The sequence below is a fragment of the Thunnus albacares genome, chromosome 22 (assembly GCF_914725855.1).
Source record: "Thunnus albacares chromosome 22, fThuAlb1.1, whole genome shotgun sequence".
In the NCBI taxonomy this organism is placed as follows: Eukaryota; Metazoa; Chordata; class Actinopteri; order Scombriformes; family Scombridae; genus Thunnus; species Thunnus albacares.
This window is the reverse complement of record NC_058127.1, coordinates 23,051,830-23,065,201: the sequence shown is the minus strand read 5'-3', so window position 1 is coordinate 23,065,201 and position 13,372 is coordinate 23,051,830. Positions and strand designations below refer to the sequence as shown.

The 13,372-nt window shown below is 36.0% G+C and overlaps 1 protein-coding gene across 2 annotated transcripts in view; it reads right to left on the bottom strand.

Moving 5' to 3' along the window:
• Window positions 1-13,372, bottom strand: part of LOC122973901 — a 35,779-nt gene that overhangs the window by 5,440 nt on the left and 16,967 nt on the right. The window lies entirely within an intron of this gene.

Sequence of the window (13,372 nt, the reverse complement as noted above, 5' to 3'; positions counted from 1 at the left end):
GAACTTGAGGTCAAGTGCAGAAGAAGTGTTGAGTAGCACTGCTGTAGATTGAACCTGCAGCTCTCCCGTAGTGTTGCTGTTTTTGAGATCAATATGTTACAAATGACAAAGTTTTCTTATTTATTGTTGAGACAAATGTTGTGGAACAAGAGTTTTTCATGCATGTAGGTTAAAGTTAACTCAGTATAGAGAAATCAAAATGGGAGTAACCAACTGTAAAAACTTGTCGTTTTTCTATGCAAACCTTGACATCTTGAATGTTGAACTCATTACTGTCAAATTGTAGAAGTTGAGAAAACTCAAAGGCAGCCAGTTACAGTCTTTTTCTTTACTCTGCTGTGTCAACTTATTTTAAGAGGTTCTAATGTTGATTTAATTAAACATCTAGATCAGGTTTATCAGTTCTGCTGGTTCTGTCAACTGATGATTTGTTTGTTTACAAAGCTTAAAAGTTTAATGAAGTCAGACTCCATGATGCCTTGACAGAGCTGTGAATATAATTTCCTGGAGGAGGAAGAGATAATAGAAGTATTAATGTGACCTACAACACAAAACCAAAGAAGAGTCAAAGTTCCAAAAATAAAAATTCATAAGGAACAAAAATCAAATTCTTCACTTTAAAACCGCAGAAACATTTGTAAAGGTTTCCTATTTCATGCTCCGACCTTCCATGGAAGAAAAACAACAAACCAGGGAAATAGATTCAGCAGATTCATGTCATGACTTTCTGCTCATCTTATAAATGTTTCAAATGTGTCTTACCTCTGTTTCTTCATGGCCTTCTAACACAGTTTCGGGTCTGTTTGATGATGCTTTGGCAGATCCATTGATGATAACCAATTATAGGACAGGTTTGTCCTGACAAAGACACGTGATATCACATAAAGCAGAGTGAGAAACTTTACTGCAGGAGAAAAAGTTAACAGGAAGATGCCCAAATCAACAAGAGGACCTGAAATAGAAAACAACAGGGGTGAAATCTGTGAAGAATAAAGCCACCTGGTGCTGGTCTTCATAGTGCTGGTCTTGGTCTTCATGGTGCTGGTCTTGGTCTTCATGGTGCTGGTCTTAATCCTCATGGTGCTGGTCTTGGTCTTCATGGTGCTGGTCTTCATTGCTGGGAAAGCAGCTTACACTAGGTTGTAGGTGGGAGTGGGAGCTGCATGTGGTTGAAGTCTGTAGAAAAAGACCAATAGTGGCAGCAGTCTTCTACTTACCAGCTAAACCAGTTCAACACTTATCTCCAATTTTTCTAATTATTTGTAAGAAACTGCAAAACCCTTTTGGAAAAACATCCTAGAAATGAACTATTAAATTCCTGCAAACTACATCCAAAATTTCCTTTAAATTGTTAGACAATTAAACTAATAATAAAATAAAATAAAGTGTTACCAGAATTTTACTTCAAGGACAATAAAACTTGAACTTTAAATTTGAAGTTGAAGTCAGAGTGAAACTGTAAATCAGTCACATTTGATGGGAACTTAACAGCAAAGTTCCTGTGATGTAAATGAGATCAATAAGTCTGTACAGTCGGTCTAAATGTGTCCCAAAACATTCACTAACATAGTGTGCTGTTTTTGACATTTTGGAAATTTGTCTGATCCCAGACTTTCAAAGTTTTCGAATCTCACATTTTCCATGATGGAAGTTTGCTTTGTCTTTAGTCCTTGTCAGGAAGTGAGAAGTCCTCAGTAGAGGAGACCATGTCCATCAAATCATTGAGTGAGACTTGTGAAAACTTATTCTTGACCGTTAGGTTTTGTGTATTTTTGAATGATGATCATAAATAAATGATGCACCTGAAGACAAACATAGTAACCATGGAAACCTCAGCATAAATTTTCTTCTCATGTCACTTGTCTGCTATAAAAGTTGCTTTCAGTCTTTGTATTACTGGGTTGTTCATATTAATATATGTTCTGTTTCAATGTGTCATGAGTGTCTCTTTATTTGGATGTGTCTGGATGATTGTGTAGGAAAATAATGTGTCATAATAATAATAATAATAATAATAATAATAATAATAATAATAATAATAATGATGATGATGATGATGATGATGATGATGATGATAATAATAATAATAATAATAATAATAATAATAATAATAATAATAATAATAATAATAATAATAATAATAATAATAATAATAATAATGGTCATTTATCTCATCAAAGCTGAACTCTCCTCCATAAAAGCTGCATGTGCTCCAAGCAGTAAATAGTCAGCAACTGAAGTCATCATCTAACAGAAGGCTGTTGATGAGTGTTGAGGATGGTGAATGTGGGCAGGTGAGAGTGACATGAGGATTGTTTGAAGTGACACAGTTAGTACAAACTAGGGGAGCCTGAAGCGTGTCTCTACCACAACATACTGTATAAATCCACATATTACCCAACTTTTTTCCATCTTTCTTATAATTTGTATAATTGCACCAAAACGTTTCGCAAATCTCTTAAAATTTAACAGTTACATATCTGCAAATTATTATTAATATTTCCAGGAAATTAGAATAAATGCAGTGACCTGTAAAATAAAATGTTACCAAAATAAGTTGCACTAAACAACTTTACCTGAAGTCTTTGCACTTCAGTGTTACAATGCTAATGAGAGATGTCAGGTGTTATTTTTTTGTACATTTTTCACCACTAACCTGCATTGTTACCTGATCTTGTGGAGCATGTTTGGTAAAGCTCCGTCTGGATGTTGTAGCAGTGCTCCACCCCTTGAGGGCGCAGCAGGGCAAAACAAGTCAGGGAGAGAATCAGAGTTGTGCAGAGAAAAGGCAATGTGTTTGCATACATACCAACATCCATGATGAGTACTACTGTATACACACCTGGATGTTTCCCATTACTACAGTAGACTGCAGTTTTCACAGATGGGCTGCAGGTTTGGACCTAAGTGGATGGATTATTGTTTTGGAGGAAAATTTTATTAATGACAGACTAACATTTATATCTGCAGGCCTGATTGGTTGTTATGAGGTGAAAAACTTTTGACCCTTTACTAAAATACATGAAGACATGGTTTATATGCTGTTATAAATCTTACTAAAAGGATTTTGGTCTGGATGCTCTGAACCAATCATTGGAGGGGTCTTCCTGATGAATTAAAGACACTCAAGTATGTTCTGCATTATTGTATTTCATCACATCAACCTTCACATGTTTCTGTTTTTTTTACACTACACTTGTTTTCTGTCTTTCCCAGAGTCACATGAGAAGAGTAATGGAACAACAGGTGAGGAACACATCAGTAACAACCTGATTTAATAGATAAAGTCCCAGTGTGGCACACGTGGTCAGTGTGGTTGAAAGCCTCGATCAAAATCAGTGACGTGTCAAACATCAGCCTCTCCATTTGAAGGTATATCTGTGTTGCTTCAGCTGATCTGCTGAAGGACAAATTCATTTGGTCTCCAAATTGTTGTCAAGCTTCAGAAAATGTAAAAGCTCTTTTATGTAGCAAACCAGTGTTTGCTGCTCCACCAACTGGACATTTCCCCCATTAAAAGAATAATTGACATTTTGGGAAATATGCTGATTCTCTTTCTTTCTGAGAGTTACATGAGAGGATTGATACCACTCACGTATCTTTTTTTGTAATGATTTTTTTTATTGGTGAAAATACAGGCAGAGCACAATTGTTCTGTATTTAACATGTTTCAAAGATACTGATTAAAACGAAATACAAACAATAAAATATGAGAAAATAAAGAAAATCAAAAATCTACTACTATCTACTACCACTGTTTCAACTCTTTCAAACGTCTCTGTCCAGCAGCAGGTGATGTTTACCGTCTCCCCCTCCATGACAGAGACATCAGGACTCTGGGTCACAACAAGTATGCCTGTTGATGAAATACCTGTGAGGAGACAAAGTGATACAATATGGATAGCAGGGATCCCATGACATGTTTAAAATCAACAAAAATACAGAAGTGATTTGAAAGGAAAGGCTAAAATGATCTGTATTGGTACTTACTCCAAGATGGGAGTTCACAGAGAGTGACGAGAAGAAAGCTGCCCAGAGGAAACTTCATCCTTTCACACTGGTTCACCACTGACTACTGATACTCATCTCTCTACAGCTAAGTCCCTTACACTGACTGAACTCACACACGCAAAACAACACATACCAAGAATTACCTTTATTTTTATGTTTCTCACAAGTTATTGCAGAGCTGTGCAAAACCACAAGTTAACACATTGACAGACACATTTTGACGAGCTGTAAGCACAGAACAGAATTTTTACTCCTGCCAGAAAGCAAAGAGTGACAGTAGTCAAGGTGACAGAAGCATCAATAACAGCTTCTACATTTTTGGAAATGTATCCTCATCAAGACAATGTAATCATTAGATGACACCATCCTTTTCATCTTCTCTCTGCAACTATTTCTGTCTCATTTCCTTCCTCTTCATCTTCCTCTCTTCTGTGGGCTGAAACAGGTGTATTTTCCAGAGTGGCTGAAACATGAACACATTTATGGATCAGCTTCACCAATCTCAACACACTGTAACATGTATGCTGCTACTGCATAGTCCTGATCATTATAGTGAAAGTTACATTGTACCTGGTGTGTGTTGCTGTGCTTTGGTCCCTGAACTATTGAGGTAGAAGAAGGTTGCAACAAGAGCGAGGATGGGCAGACATCGCAGGACATGAACTAACACTTCCTCCCTCTGAGAACCTGAAAGTCACAAAGCAAAGGCAAGTGCTGAGTTACACATAAGCTGCTATTAATACCAGTAATATTTTAACCAAATACTTGACATCCATTTCTGCATTTAAATGAAAACAAGACTAAAAGTCTACGGCCACACTAGAGGAATGAACTCAGTTCAAACGTTCCAATCTGCTTCAGTGTCACTCATTCATTCCTCATAGCTCATATTTTGCCCTTGCAGGCTCATATACTCACACTTATGCTAACTAGGAAGGCGATATCAACTTCCATGAGGGATCAGTGTTTAGGGCTTGTGTCAACAACAAGCAGCAACTACATCAACTTAAGGCTGAAGCCAATGTGGAAGTACATTAAAAGGTAATACCACTGATGACCACTAGATGCTCCAACTGACTCCCATTCAAAGAGCCTCAATTTACACATTAAGTCATGGTCTCAATCACTAAATTCAAGCCTTATTATAAGTGTGCTGGTGGTTATTTGGAAATGATTGCTCCATTAATAGGATTTGAAGAATTATAGTAGCTTTGATGTCTGCTGTGTGGACAACTAATTCGCCAAAACGTCAGAATGAAAGCAGAGACACTTGTAGATTTATACAGTGTCAGCTACCTGCTGCTTTTTATCCTCAACATCACACACTCATCAAAGGTGATACATGTTGATTTTCAACTAGTCATTGTCACTGCAACACTTTGTATGTTGGGTGTTTAATCACTTACCACCAGCTGTGTTGTCTTTTGCGTTGTCATGTGTGTTCTCATCAGTTCTCTCTCTGTTTTTAACTGTGATGACAGTACCTTTTCCTTTAGCCTCAGTGAAAAATGGTATCTCTACAGACACCTTGCAGAAGTATATCCCTGAATCCTTTCTTGTGATACTTGAAATGGTCAAGGTTGAACATTTGCAGGCCTCCTTCTGCAGAGATCCTTGAAATGTTTTTGTTGAGATGATGCCATTTTTATTCTTAATTTCTGTTTGATTTTTCAGCCAGTTAACTCCCACTCTTTCAACTCTTCCAAACGTCTCTGTCCAGTAGCAGGCAATGTTTACCGTCTCACCCTCCATGACAGAGACATCAGGACTCTGGGTCACAACAAGTGTGCCTGTTGAAGAAACACCTGTGAGAAGACAGAGTGATACAGCTTAGTTTATACTGCATCATTTCAGTAGAGGTACGAGCTGGTGTACAGTTGAGAAACGAGGTTGATAAAAGTAGTGAGGTTGAACCAAAGGCTTAAAAAGCCCTGTAGAGCTGCAGGGTTTGCTGATCATTTCTTTGTGGCTTTATTATTATAAAGGCTGCAGACATTACACATGGCCATTTGATTGATTCATTATTTATGTTTCCAATCACTCTGCAACATTTCACAGAAATATAAGCAGGAAATCAGTGTAAACCAATCTCTTCCAGTTCCAGAAATATTATATTAACACCCTCATGTCAAAAAACACAGCAATGCTTTAGCGTCATACATCACTCATCCATTCCTCATAGCTCATATTTTGCCCTTGTAGGCTCATACACTCACATTTATGCTAACTAGGAAGGTGATATCAATGTCCATGAGGGATCAGTGCTTAGGGCTTGTGTTTACAACAAGCAGCAAATACAACAACTTAAGGCTGAAGCCAATGTGGAAGTACCTTAAAGTGCAATACCACTGATGACCACTAGATGCTCCAACTGACTCCCATTCAAAAAGCATCAACTTAGACACTAAGTCATGGTCTCAATCACTAAATTCAAGCCTTATTATAAGTGTGCTGGTGGTTATTTGGAAATGATTGCTCCATTAATAGGATTTGAAGAATTATAATAGCTTTGATGTCTGCTGTGTGGAAAACTACTTGTCCAAAACATCAGAATGAAAGCACAGAGACACATGTCAGCAGTGCAGTGCAGATTTATACAGTGTCAGCTACCTGCTGCTTTTTATCCTCAACATCACATACTCATCAAAGGTGATACATGTTGATTTTCAACTAGTCATTGTCACTGCAACACTTTGTATGTTGGATGTTTAATCACTTACCACCAGCTGTGTTGTCTTTTGCGTCGTCATGTGTGTTCTCATCTGTTCTCTCTCTGTTTTTAACTGTGATGACAGTACCTTTTCCTTTAGCCTCAGTGAAAAATGGTATCTCTACAGACACATTGCAGAAGTATATCCCTGAATCCTCTCTTGTGATACTTGAAAGGGTCAAGGTCGAACATTTACAGGCCTCCTTCCGCAGAGATCCTTGAGATGTATTTGTTGAGATGATTCCATTGTTATTCCTAATTTTTGTTTGATTTTTCAGCCAGTTAACTTTCACTCTTTCAAACGTCCCCGTCCAGCAGCAGGTGATGTTTACCATCTCCCCCTCCATGACAGAGACATCAGGAGTCTGGGTCACAACAAGTGTGCCTGTTGAAGAAACACCTGTGGGAGACAGAGTGATACAGGTTAGTTTATACTGTATCATTTCAGTAAAGGTGGGAGCTGGTGTACAGTTGAGAAACAAGGTTGATAAAAGCAACATAGGCTTAAAAAGCCCCGTAGAGCTGCAGGGTTGGCTGATTATTTCTTTGTGGCTTTATCATTATAAAGGCCACAGACATTACACATGGCCATTTGATTGATTCATTATTTATGTTTCCAATCACTCTGCAACATTTCACAGAAATATAGGCAGGAAATTGTAACAAAGTAAACCAATGTCTTCTAGTTCCAAAAGTGTTATGTGAACACCCTCATCTCAAAAAAACATACAAAAAACCCCTGATATTACATTTCAATAACATTTTGCTAGAAATCGTGTGGAAAGCAAAAAAAAACAAACAAACAAAAAATAAAAACACAATCCCTGAAAGTTTCTGAAAATTAAACCAATAATTATTTATTAAATAATTTTGATTTTAGTATGCAAGCATACAAAGGATGTGTCTTGGCATTTGTTCCCACAAACACAACATAGAAAAATAAAAATAGAACAAAAGTAATAATGAAACAAACTATTCAACTAACTAATATTTATTAGTTATTAAAAGTAATTAAGTAATCAATTTAAAATTACATTTAAATTTAAAATCTATGCACAGAATGGAATGGATATAGTCTTGAAATATAAAACTTGAAATGAAATATTGACTGTACAAAGCAAATATGGACAAAGGAATGAAGTGTATGAAATATATGACAAGCGCAAAAATTAAGTTAAATTAAGTTCATATCAGTTATACAGTATGTTGTATATATACTGTATATATTCTTAAAGTGAAAATAGCTGAACAACATTTTAAGTCATTACCCAGATAATTACACAGTTTTACTCTGTAAATAAATACAAATCTGCTTTAGCGTCATACGTTCATACTGACCTTTGAAATGAAGTTTGCTTCTATAATCCATCTAGACGCAAATAACCTGTGAACATTCTCAGTAATCTGTTTGTATGTCTATACATAAGCTAGCAAACAAGTCATTTTTAATTCACTTCAATCTTTCATTTTTATTGCAATGAGAAGTCTTTTGGTATGTTTACTTATATCCACATTATTATAATTCTTTATTTGATTCTTATCTGTAGAGTTATATTATCCACACAATAACTTCAGTATGATAAGATGAGTGAACAGTACATTTGAAGTGCTTATATAAGTTATATGAGGTTTCAAAGAAAACCTCCAGTCCATTATCACACCCTGAAAATTTGATTTGAAAAATCTTTAGACACTGTGACTATAACTGTGGTTTTGATCATATGTAATGATTCACGGTTAATATGAAAAACCATCAATGTATGCAGCTTTATACAGAGGTGATTTGAAGGTTACAGTTGCATAATTACATTTTTACTTACTCCAAGATGAGAAGGCAAGTAGAGAGGCGAGTAGCAAACTGCTCAGTAGAAGCTTCATCCTTTCAAAGCGATTCACCTTTGAATACTGAAACTCATCTCTTAAGCACCCACACACACTCACAAGACAATAGGTGCAAGGCATCATCTTCATTTGAGGTTTTTCTGAGAATTTTTGTAATGTATAAAACCACAACTAGTGTTCCCTTCCCTCTAGAAGAGTCAAAGGCAGCTAGAGGTTCTATTTCATCAATCAGTCATTATTGATACAATTGTATAGAACCTTTCATACAGGTTAAATAACTGACTGAAATGTAGACGGTAAACAGTGAAACAATCTGAGAGCAATGTACATGAGAAATAAGACTTTTGAAAACGCAATAAAATAAACTAGATTTAAAAACTATAACAATAATAAAATGGAGTGAAATAAAAATTAGATTAAAAAATCTAGATAAAAAATAGCCACAATTGAAGTATGTCCTCCCCTCTCTGCCCTCACTGTGAAGATTAAAGAAATGTTTTCTTCTCTTCTGCCCTGCAGTGACAGATTCCCTTTCTTTCGTATAGTATATTTTTTAGATATTTTGCAAGATTTGATGATCCCAAATTTTCCACAGCTACAGTATATCAGAAGTATCAAAGAAAACACTTAAAGCAACAATAATCATTATTCTTTATATTTTGTGTAATGTGAAAGATCTTGCTGGTGATGATGAACCCACAGAGAATTATCACCCGACCCCACAGATGCCCTCAGTTCTTTTGAGCATTTTAGCATCTTTCAGCTCATTGTTTTGGTTTCACCGCCCACAACTTATCACTGTTTTGGTTCAGTCACAAAGCAGCAGACTTTGGTTTTCAGTTGAAAAGCTCTGATAAACTCACTCTATGTACCTGCACCAAACAGCAGACCAACAACTAGCTAGTAAGAAATACATGAGTTTGCTGTAGACATTGTACTTTACCGGGTGTACTGTTGACCTGCATCATGTTGCACTTTTTTATAAGGTCTACTGAACCAGCCATTCTCAACCAGTGGGCTGCAGCCCACAGGTGGGCCTCAGAGCACCATCTAGTGGTTTCCAAATGGTTAAAATGATTTTTTCAGATAATTTACAAAGTTTACAAAGCTAGTTATTTTTATATCTAAATAAATAAAAACATCAAATTAAAATGCATAATTTCAATGACTAGTTACATTTTAATATCACCGCGCCAATAACAACACATCATTAGGTAGAGACAAACGTGTTTTGCCACTGTTAGCCAGCTAGCTTCCATGTGGGTCCTGCTTCAGAAGACATGGCTCTATCCACTGTGTTGGAAAATGAACTGATGGAACTATCAGCAGACAGCAGCCTGAAGCTTCAGCTCACACAAGTTGACCTTGCTTCATTCTGGATACTGGCTGCCAGTCAATATCCCTCTCTGTCAAAACAAGCAATCAAATTTCTGTTGCCTTTAACCACCACCTATTTGTGTGAGTCAGGGGTTTCCGTTGTGACTGTCACAAACTCAAAGGCAAGGAACAATCTGAAAGCAACTTGGAATGCTACTCTGCACGTCAGTCTCTCACCCATCCCACCATGACTTGATCTCATTATTTCCCAGACGCAAGTGTCTCACTGAGGGTAAACTGAATATTTATTTTGGTCATTACAGCTGATAGTGACATAACACGTATTTACATATCTATTTGTTATGTTTTTTTCATTTATTTTGGAAGGTGTTTCTCGGAAATGTTTCAACAATCAGAAGTGGGCCTTAAGTTACAAAAGGTTGAGAACCCCTGTACTAAACGGATGTGGCCTGGTGTTCTGTGCTCTGGACTACCAGTATGATGATGTGTGAAAACAGGAAGACCATCAACCACAAACTGCAAAATTTTCAGTCTTCAAAGCCATAACTGACAAAGCTCTTCAGCAGCACTGAGATGTTGTTTGTGACATGCAGCTCAACAAACACAGCTGCTAATTCATAGACAAACATTTCTGAGAATTGTGTTCTCCCTTTGACTTTCACTATATTGTCACTTTGGGCCCACTTAGGTTGTTCTAGAGTCAGAGTTAAAACTGATGGAGCTTTTGTTGTACTGGCACCAAATAGCATCAGATCATCCTGCACAGTCTACATTTAGTGTGATTGCGGTGCAACAGCACACTGTCTTGCAAACGTAAAGTCTCCATCCACTCAAAAATGTGTTTTTCTTCTTGTTCCTTCAGTTGGATGTTTGAGCTTCACTGTGCAGAATGATGTGTGTACAGAGTTTGTTTTCACATTCATCTGCTGAAAGTGGAAAGTTTCTCTGGGCTCATTGAAAACATGATTTTAAGGGGCGGGCCTACATGCATGATTTGTGACATCACAACTGCTTTGAAATCAAACGAGCGCCAGTAAATAAAAGTGTGATGTGGAAACTTTAAGCCTCTAGTGCACATACACTGAAAATGGACTTAATAGGGAAGTAGGAGACATCTTGTATCCAGTAGTTAAACTTTTGAAATGAACAATATTTATATATTCATAGATTCTGGATTTACCAATGAGAGGAAGGCGTAGATGTCCTTTTAAGGATTTGTATATTTTATATTATTTTATATGTCCTGAAACATGGATGAAGGAGATCTTTAACTTTAAAATAAAACCCATTTTTGTTACATATGCTGTTCATATAATCATATGTGCATAATTTTATGTACAGTAGTTTCCTATATTTTTATGAAGCTTCCATATATAATTTGCTTTTTCTGAAATGGTACTTATTTACTTCTACAGTTTTAATGCTACCAAGACAATAGCTATGACTTTGTAAAACTGTACATAACTTTATCATGATGTACAGTTTATATGTTGTGTTAAATAATGTTAAATAGTTAAATAATGCAATAAAGTCTATGGAGGCCCATTCTGTTCCACTGTGTTTATAATACAGATGTGTGTATATTACAAACTCCACTTAAAGACCTCAATACTCAGTATTAGGCTCAACTACATAAGCACATTATGATGACATACACAGTTAATGAGTTACTATGACTTACATGATACATTAAAATGTATGGTAGCCCATTCACTCAAATTGTAATTATAATTTGACAATGAACGGTGTTGGTTTAAGGTTTCAACTGTTCTGTCATTGTGTTTTATTTTTCCATTGTGCTTCTGTACCACCACAAACTAGATTAACAGAGCTAAAGTTAATTTTTGCTACAACGAGAATTAGACATGATCTTTTTTTAAATGAATGGCAAGAAAGGAAATAATTATGGTAAGTTGTCTTTATTTCTTTAGCATAACTCAACATTTGCATGTTGAAGCATTATGATGATTTCATGAAAATTCCCTATGACCAGCCTTTATTTCCAGGATTTGTGGAAATATATAATTTCCCACTAATAAGTGTGCTGGTGGTCATTTTGGAAATGATTGCTCCATTAATAAGATTTGAAGAATTATAGTAGCTTTGATGTCTGCTGTGTGGAAAACTACTTGTCCAAAACGTCAGAATGAAAGCACAGAGACACATGTCAGCAGTGCAGTGCAGATTTATACAGTGTCAGCTACCTGCTGCTTTTTATCCTCAACATCACACACTCATCAAAGGTGATACATGTTGATTTTCAACTAGTCATTGTCACTGCAACACTTTGTATGTTGGATGTTTAATGTTGTTTGTGACATGCAGCTCAGTCTACATTTATTGTGACTGCGGTGCAACAGCACACTGTCTTGCAAACGTAAAGTCTTCATCCACTCAAAAATGTGTTTTTCTTCTTGTTCCTTCAGTTGGATGTTTGAGCTTCACTGTGCAGAATGATGTATGTGCAGAGTTTGTTTTCACATTCATCTGCTGAAAGTGGAAAGTTTCTCTGGGCTCATTGAAAACATGATTTTAAGGGGCGGGTCTACATGCATGATTTGCAACATCACAACTGTTTTGAAATCAAACGAGTGCCAGTAAATAAAAGTGTGATGTGGAAACTTTAAGCCTCTAGTGCACATACACTGAAAATGGACTTAACAGGGAAGTAGGAGACATCTTGTATCCAGTAGTTAAACTTTTGAAATGAACAATATTCATATATTCATAGATTCTGGATTTACCAATGAGAAGAAGGCGTAGATGTCCTTTTAAGGATTTGTATATTTTATATTATTTTATGTTGTAAAACATGGATGAAGCAGATCTTTAACTTAAAATAAAACCCATTTATGCTACATATACTGTTCATATATAATATATATAATCATATGTGCATAATTTTATGTACAGTAGTTTTCTATATTTTTATGAAGCTTCCATATATAATTTGCTTTTTCTGAAATGGTATTTATTTACTTCTACAGTTTTAATGCTACCAAGACAATAGCTATGACTTTGTAAAACTGTACATAACTTTATCATGATGTACAGTTTATATGTTGTATTATGAGTTAAATAATGCAAGAAAGTCTATGGAGACCCATTCTGTTCCACTGTGTTTATAACACAGATGTGTGCATATTACAAATTCCAGTTAAACTCCTCAATACTCAGTGTTAGGCTCAACTACATAAGCACATTATGATGACATACACAGTTAATGAGTTATTATGACATTACATGATACATTAAAATGTATGGTAGCCCATTCACTCAAATTGTAATTATAATTTGGCACCGATGGTTGTCACATCCAAATTAAACCACCCAAACACATCCTTTTAGATTATTTAACTACAAACAAAATTCACTCCACTCAACTTCAAGGCATCTGTGACTTCTCTGGGTGATTTCTGGACATTTTTGTAGGTTATAGAGGTTCAGTACATGACACACGGATTTTAAGAA